Raw genomic sequence first — 9,381 nt, forward strand, 5'->3', positions numbered from 1 at the left:
TACTTTTGCAAGTGCAATTTTTTATTGCGCTTTTTATGGCGTGCGCAATGTGGCATGCCACACAGCGGTCGTTCGCGCCACATAGCAGTGCGGCCTGCGGTGGTCACCAACCAGCATCGATGACTCAAATTTCTTTTATCTCATCGCACAATTTTTCATTTCGTTGTCATTTCTAAGTTTTTATTTTCTTTGCTTCCTCTCCTTTATTCATGCACTCGTATTTTTATTTTTGTTGCTTAGTAGCAGCCAATATATGTTACCTTCAATAGCTGTGAAAAGAAAACGTGCCAAAGTTGAAATGCAAGTTGCGGCAATACATATCTATTGAATTTTTCAATTTGGTGTAAAATATCTCTAAGTAAATACTTATGTACATATGTATGTCTATACAACAAGTACGCAGGATGATACATAAATTTTCTTTTGCTGCGCTCAGCTGTTGAAAAATTAGGTAATGCGGTATTACTTCATTTGCCGCAGGCAACAAATGATTTATGCACTCAAACACAGCTACTTAAGTTCAGACCATTAAAGCGACATCACCGCATTACGTGCCTATGTTTTATGTACGAGTATACATAGTTATTATAAAACATACCTACATCAGTAAATATGTAATTTTTTAATGTTTTTGAAAGTCACGTATCTGCCGACTTTGCAGTCTATTAATTTCATTGCGCGTAGTCGATGATTCTAGCAGAAAAGTTTTTTGCGGTGAATATGAAGAAGCACATCTCCTTGATAGGCATTAAGATGTACATATGTAGTTGGAAAGAGTTTGGTCTCGATTGGAGTCGGTTAAGACATTTTCATAGGGTAATCTAAATTTTGATCCCTGTGCGCCAAGCCTTAGCCGACTCCAATCGTGGCCAAAAATTATATGTGATATCTCGACTCGATATCGCCTACAGTAGCATCGACGTAGGCGTTCAGGCTTAGGAAATCTAATGTAAAATTTTTCGTTCTACATTTAAGAACCACCCTAATGTTCATATTTCGGTAGCACTACGCAAATTTGTTAGCTTTTCATCAGTCGCGTTGCCGTATGAGTGACGCGTAATTATCGTGAAGTTTTGAGTATCCCACATACATACATACATATACGTAAGTATGTACATAGGTATTTAACCCTCATCCAATAAACGTATTACAAGGAAAAGCGATAATAATTTTAAAATGAATTTGCATTATTTTATGAGTGAATTATTAAAGATTGTACGCATATTTGTTTTTGCATAATTTCGAACTTTACCAATATTTGAATATGCGCTTCTGAAGGTACATATTTAAAAAAGAGTTAAAAATTTAAAACAATGTTGAAAGTTACATGACATTAAATAAATATATTAACGTAAAGATTGATTGATAGATGGATCCAACAAAGCATAGGTACCACTTATTTCAATTCGATTGTTGCTTCTATTGCAAAATAGGACACTGTTGCTGTCATTAAATGTTCGCTTAAAAATAGCACGGATGAGTCTGTCAAATTAAGTTCTGGAAATTTCCCCAGATGCAAAAAAATATATATCGCGCTCAGCAGCTTTACCGCTATGCCAATATTTGTTTATTATATTTATACTGTACGTGCGTTTGTGAGTAAACTCCTTCAAACAGCTAAACTGATTTTACGGAATTTTTTTCGATATATTTAAGTGTGGCCATGGATGGTTTATATTCACAGTTCGGCCCGTCAGGTGGCGCTAGGGTCGAGTTATTCTTAATAATATTATTTACGTTTCATTTTGATTCATGTTCGAGATTTTTTGGTGTTTTTGGCGGACTTATAAAAATATTTAATATTAAAATATGGATAAATAAGTAATTGGGTGTTATTACTGGAAGTCTCCTGAATGTTGATTTCTGAAAATTCCAAATAGTTTCTAAACATTTTTTTTCTATATGAAATACATACATGGAAAATTTTGAGTGCACTGAGCAATATTTTTGATTTCAAAATAAACAAAATGGGGATATTTTTTTCGGTGTAGAACAATTATAAGAGGTGAGACCATTTTAATTCCGATTTTGGACCACCTTATTGTACAAACGGTGGCGAAAATGTTAATATGGAAGATACATTTTAGCAAATGTTGGCTATGTTGATGTGCTTAACCCCAAAAAACTCATGTTAGTCGATTCGAGTAGCACATCTTATGTTTTGTGGTGAAGTTTCTAGAAAATGCATTTTTTTAAATTGAAATTTGTTTTTGTTATTTTTAAGGCCTTTAAAACAATTATAAGTTTTCACTGAAAACGGCCTCGTGCTCATAAAAATTGTTGAATTTAAATTGAAATTTCATTATTTAAACTACAAAATAACCGAATTAATTTTGTTTTATTTCACTAAAAATGTATCAAGTTAATAATGTATCGAACATTTTTTGACGATTGATGTTTCAAACTTAAAAAAAAAAAATCAGTGTCAAATACGTGTTAGTCGGTTCGATTAATAATTAGTGTTTACGTATTAAAAATACGAGTAGTGTTCTAGGGTTAAAAAATTTGTATTTAGTTTACCTAATATAAAGAAAATCATTTTAAACCTTGTAAAATATTAATAAAATTCGACAAATTTTAACATATTGCTCGTTTACTTTAATATTGTCATAACTCAAAAAAGCAAAACTCGAGAAAAACGGCTTTAAAATTTTTTTTGTATGCAATTTTGTAGTCCACTAAATTTTAATATAAAAAAATGCACTTTCATCCACAAAAAGTATGTTCGAAATTTTTTTTGTATGGAGAAAATGAGCAAAAACCTTCCGCAAAAAAAAAAATCCAAAAATTAACGGTTAGTCCAAGCTGCTTCAAATTTGCACTTTTATGTACAAAGTTGGAATGGCCTACAAAACTGAATACTCTGAATATTTCCTAAAAGTCCAATTCAAAATCTCAAAATTTTAGTTGTAATTTTGTAGGGTTTTCTTAACTTATTACATAAAATTAAACTTTTGACTTACATCGTTTTTATTAGTCAACAAGCTATACTTTCATAATAAACATTGTCTCTTCTATATTTACATTTTTAACACTACATGACTTTAACACATTGCATTTTTAACATTCATGTGAAATGTTTCTTTGTTTGCTGTTACTTTAACGAAATAAAGACGTCCATATTTGCACAATAAGTTATCAGTAAGTCACCAAATTCAACTATTATCGCAGTCCATCTTTGGTGTATATATAGTTCAGTGGATTCACAGCGTAGAAGCGACCATATTCATGTGCTATATTTATGAGCTCACAGACACACAAATATATAGTTTTCTACATACAGTTTATACATATGACATAAGATCTTCCATTAAACTCTTTATGTTAGTAGCTTCCATATGAACCATTACAATTACGGCTTGTAAAAAATTTTACTCGACTTACTGATTTGGATCAGTGTTTTGAGACAAATACAAAGAAGCCATCAAAAAAGATTCAAGCTATTCCGTGTATGTTTTAGTACTTGTCACATCTGTTATTGATTCAGCGTCAGAGTCATACTTCCATATCTTCCAGTTACCTTATAAGATCAGCAAAGTCAGCTGCGAAAGGCTTCACACAGTCTTCTCTTGCAGACCATTAAATTCGGAGCACAAAAAATACCTTGCTTGTATTTATGATAGCAATGCATCGCTTCCCTGCAGTACGGGGGAGCGACTACAGGACTGATGAATCGGTATCTACCTGATAAACACCGTCAATTACCGACCGACTACGTGCAGTGTATTGCATCGATTACTTTTACAAGGCAATTTCCTAGGCGGTAGTCACCATCGGCTCTCTCTGCACTACCGGCAGTTACTAAAGTAGTCACTTGCGTGGTTTAAGGGCGCCCTCTGTCGTAGTTTTTCGCTATTCTGCTTACGACTGGTTCGACTCTGCACTACCATGTGCACTACCACGGATTAATAGAGTAGCTACTTACCTAGGAGTCGGCGCAGTAGCGTTTCAAAATTAACGATTGACTCCAGCAGTACTGGAGGGTTACATTCGGTTGTTTTGAAATCGTAGTCACAATTGAATTATTTTTTCTTTCTTCATCCACAATAGAAAAATGTTTTTTTTTTTATCTTTCCCAAGCAAATATTAGCATTTTTCAAAATTTTATTCATTGTGCGAGCTCCTTAATTTCCGCCGGGACCTGGACAATTGAACCTTCTTAACTCCCTCTGTCCATAGTTTATCGAAAATTCGTATGCAGAAAAAAACTTTTGCTAAATCAGCCACATTCAGTTTAATTTATCTTGACCTCGCTCACTTCTAGACCCAAGTGCTTTGCTTCCAAACCCATTTTGAAAAAGCAGAATAGACATTGCGTTCGTTGAGACCGATAATATCGATGTCATCAGCATAGGTCAGAAATTGTGCGTTTTTGTAATAAATAGTACTTGAGCGGTTTAGTTATGCAGACTTTATTATCTTCTTTAACATTAAATAGAAGAAATCACACCACACTGAGTTACCGTGTCTGAAACCTTGTTTGGTAACAAACGTCTCGTAGAGCTTCTTCCCACAGCCATATTGTTTTATGTATGTATTTACCTTGCCATAAATTAAAATCAAATTTGGTAAAATTGTTTTATGGAACCTTAAATACTTAGTCTGCTCAGGATGGGAACACCCAGCACCTGAAATGAGAGAAAACCCATTTGAACGATTTCATGCTAAGCCACTTCACATTTTTCGGGAGCACATAACCACCTGCGCATATCGAGTTTTCCTGTTGTGGCACTCAGGTTTTTGGTGTGTACATAAAAGCAATAAAAATCTCATTTCTATGGTAGTATATAAAACATGAGTAAGTGCTGGAGCATTTAAGATCGCATGCTATTCCACGACAAAACCAACAAGTTTTGCACCGAAAGCAGCAGAGCCAAATAGGTTAGCAATTCGAAGTTGCTTTCGCCAAATGGCCGCTCAACTGCGACGCACAAGCTTTGTACTCGTATGTATAAATAAGTATGGCAGTAAACAACCACAAGGAATTTCGCTGATTTATTGACATTTAAATGTCTGCAGATGCTTGCCGCATACCTTGTGTCGCCTCTTAGTGACACGAAAAAATATTTCAACTTTTGAACATACCGTTGAACATAGGCAGACAATTCTCGTAAATAAATACAAATTTACATATGTACTTCAGCCTTGTTGATTGTGGCTGCGTGCGGACGCATGAAATATTTGCGTAGGTTTGTGTTTGGTATTTTGAATTTATTGTCGCATAATAATTGTATTTTCTATGGCTTTGGGGTACCCAATAAAGAGGCAATGGTATTTAGTAGCAATTTTGAGTGGTTGAAATGAAAATTATAAAATGTCCTTGAATTTAAGGATTACCTGCTTATATTGTACTATGTAGAGTGTACTTAAATTATTTCATTAAATTCATTAGAATCACGCATATCGATGGGGCTTCAAAGGGATTTTTTATATTTCCATTCTAGGATTTATTAAAAAAAAAAATTAAAAGTTTCAGTTAATAATAACTTTTTTCAACAACATTTGCGGTAAGCAGCGAGAGCGTAAACATAAAATCGAGATTAAAATTTAGAGCATTCGAAAATTATCACAAATAGTTATTGAACTCAAAACAAGATAAAGCTTGCTACTTACGCCATCGCGATACTTTTCGATGGCTAAGTTTCGCCTGGGAATATAATTATCATCGTTATGAAAAGCAAGCAACTTATTTTGGAAGTCAATTATTCATCAGTACTTTCCTTTTACTAAGTCTATTTTGAGCAAGTTTAAATAGAATTCGTACATAAGAAGAATCATTATTTTATGATTTTTTTTTTCTTAAAAATAATAATTATTATCGACTGAATTTTTTAGCAAGGTTTTTTCCAATTTCTGAGATAAGTGATCTTGTTCCTAAAGTTAAAAAATGTATATATTTTTTTCAAATCTGTAATTAACAAGAAAATTCATTAATTTTTCTCCCAAAAGGACGGCTTACTCTCTTACAAATGTCAAGTTAAGTCAAACTCGTGTTTTTAATATTGATTAAGTATACAGTCATACAGCGATATCGGACTCATCGGACATGTTTCGTCGTTTAGAAGAACAAACCATTAGCGTACTATAAAAACACAATACCCATCGAGGGTTAAAAAATTGTTAAAAAATTTAAGCCTTTTAATATTTCAAATTAAATAGGAGATCTGATATCGATTTTCAACCCCATTGTAGATAAATGCATTTACTTAGATAAAAATGCATGTGTGCTTAAAGTAAAATTTGCATACCGTATTAAGGTTTCCCTACAGAGAATGCTACTACATGTAACCTACCATACTACAAATTTGGCTAAACTGCATACGAGCATTTCGTTTTCTATTTTGCATATAATAATAATAATAATAATAATAGATTGGCGCTTACACATAATTTAGTGTTTGGCCGAGCTTCTACTCCGATTTGTGGCATGCGCTTTGATGTTGTCACACAAAGAGGAGGGACCTACAGTTTTACGCCGACTCCGAACGTCGATTGTATTTTTATGAGAAGCTGTTTTTCATGGCAGAAATACAGTCGAAGGTTTGCCCCTGCCTGCCGAGGGGCGAGCGTTGTAAAAAAAAATCTTTTTTTTTTTTGTTATAAATTTTTTTACGATGTTGCTTTGACCAGGGCTAAGACGCAGGCGCTGTGGAGAGGAAGCGCGCACTGCTTACCACTACACCACAGTAGCCGCCATATATTCTGAATCGTGATGATTGTTTTTGGCTCTATACATTTATCCTACATTGAACCTCTCAATTGATCACAGGCTTTAAAATTAATACAATTTATGTGATTTTTCAGTCACTACTAGCTAACTTTGTTACGTACAAGCCCACTTAAATCGGTATTTCAAACCGAAAGCGATAGTTTTTTTTCACGACGGCATAGCCAGCATTGATGAATATCCCAATTAATTTACTCGTGGCCAAAGACAAATGACGGAAATAACTTTACCGATTTTTTTTCGAAGTTGATATACCTGCTGATAGGTCTTGGCATCAACTCATTCTAGTAACTAGTTACTTTGTTCAAGTTGATCAACTAATATGTGAGAACTGATTTATCTAAGCTTTTTACGGCAGGGATGTTGCGCTTGTATATGCACTGAATAAGTACATACATATTTACATACATAAGTCAGCATTATTCGATTAAGTCATCGACCTGCTTTTCTGGCGCTTGCTATTGAGGTTTATAGAACAAAAGCAACAGCAGCAGCAACAGACATATTGAGAAATAAAAGGATATACATACATAGCAAAATTGCAAATTATAGCAGACGATAATGTTATTATAAGCAAGCAATTACCAGTAATGCAAAAAAAATTGCAAACGTTAAATGCATACATGCATTTATCGTAGCCTACATGCATATTTATGTTTGTACATACATTAGGGTGCCACAGGCGTCACAGCCGGAGTAGCAAAAAAGGGAGGATTCACAGGAATTCGCGGAAAGTCACAACAAGGCACATTCGACAGAGTTACAAGTGAAGTAATGAACCAAAGTAGGAAGTCTCGTTTTCTTAAAACCAATGCAAATTTAGGCAAGATTTTTCTAAATGCCTAAAAATTAAACACTAGTCGCCTTAGTGGCATTTGTTGAAACTAAAGAGCGATTGCAAGATGGATGAGTTTTTAAACTTGCGTATTTGAAACTCTTAACTAATGTCAAAAACTCCTTTTCGAGAAAAACGCGACCTGAATGAAACTGGTTTCCTTTAGAGTCATAGGAAAATTCAATTATATTCCATACACTTCCAACTCCAGCTGTTTATCGCACCGATTGTTTAGTTGATATTAAATCCCTCCTTATGTTCGGGGACGCCCTAATGTACATATATATAGTAACTTTGCTGCAAGAGTATCATAATAGAAAATAGATTTTTTTGAGTTAAATATGCCATTACTAATAAAAACTCTTCTTCTATGTTGTATTAACGTTTCAAAGCTGTTTTGATTAAAAATAGTCCATTAAAATATAAAGTGTGACCTTCTTAACATGGCAGCGTTGTAAACTAAACCCGTTTTTATCGAGTTTCAAGTTTTTGGGTTAAGACACTTTTGCAGCAAACGTGCGATATGTACCTTATCACATAAACATAAATGTTTGTGTACATAAGTGCTTACAAATGTGTTTATCAAATAGAAAATGGCACATTATATGTAAATACTTGTATGTACAAGTACACATGCATGTACATACATATAATTTGTTTGTTTGTAAATTAAATTGGCAAATTTTTTGTTGTCAAATATGTAAACAAATGAGGGTACAGGAATTCGAATATGTGCAAATATTTGTGTAAATTTGTATGAAAATTACGTACATGCAAACATACTCACGTTCAGTATAAGCTATATATACACACATATGTATGTAGTTCATCCTGTTTGTAAAATTTTACCCGCATTTTTCTGTCTGCAACGCAGAGTGATTATTTATAATAACAAAAGCAATAAAGGGCTACAAACAATGCAGATAATAGCATATTAGACGAGCGTTGTATGTGACAGCACTCTATGCCTACATATTTACATACATATATGTATGTGTACTATGTGGATACATATATACTATTTGTATAAGTAATGTATAGAAATGCCTGCATGTAAATTTTAAAATAAGCTCAATGTGAATGAAAGCAAGAAATCGTGTCATAGTTGGAATGAAAATTGGTTCTGAAGGCATACGGAACTCCGATTTAAGTATATTTTACATGGGAGACATACTTTCTGTCGTATTTGAACAAAATGACAGTCTCTTGCGCATCAAGCTCTGTATCACTACATATGTACATATGTACCTACTACATACACGTATGTTTGTATTACAGGGATTTATAGTATTTTTTATATAAATCGTTGTTGGAAAAATAAGAAAAAAATAACATTACATATCCGAATCATTCCAAATTAAATAATGAAAGGTGCAAACAACTATTAATTAATAAGTTATAATAATAAATAACACTAAATCACAAATTTTTAATTTGGTTTTTGTTCTCCAGACTCCCCTATTCAACTTGTATGTAAAATCGCCAGCTGATTCCAAAAATCGAGTTCATTTTTATTCTATGGATACGTTCTCGAGATATTTTCAATTTACCGATATTCAGCTTAAAACAAAAGATGGTTTCACATAGGCACTTATATCTCATGAACCTATTTAACAAACTGATACAAAAAACAAGTAAGAAAGTCTAAGTTCGGGCGGAGCCGAACATTAAATACCCGGCGCAAGTATTAAATATATGTTTTTTCACCTTTCCGAAACCTTCCGCTAGATGGTAAGCCGGGGTGTATCAATTTTGAGTAAATTAGCGTCCTTCAATTTCGAAATATTGAAGTTTCAAGCATTTCTGAAATTTACCGTTA

The sequence above is a fragment of the Rhagoletis zephyria genome, unplaced genomic scaffold (genome assembly GCF_001687245.7).
Source record: "Rhagoletis zephyria isolate East Lansing unplaced genomic scaffold, Rhagoletis_zephyria_1.1 Rzeph_scaffold_01574, whole genome shotgun sequence".
Lineage (NCBI taxonomy): Eukaryota > Metazoa > Arthropoda > Insecta > Diptera > Tephritidae > Rhagoletis > Rhagoletis zephyria.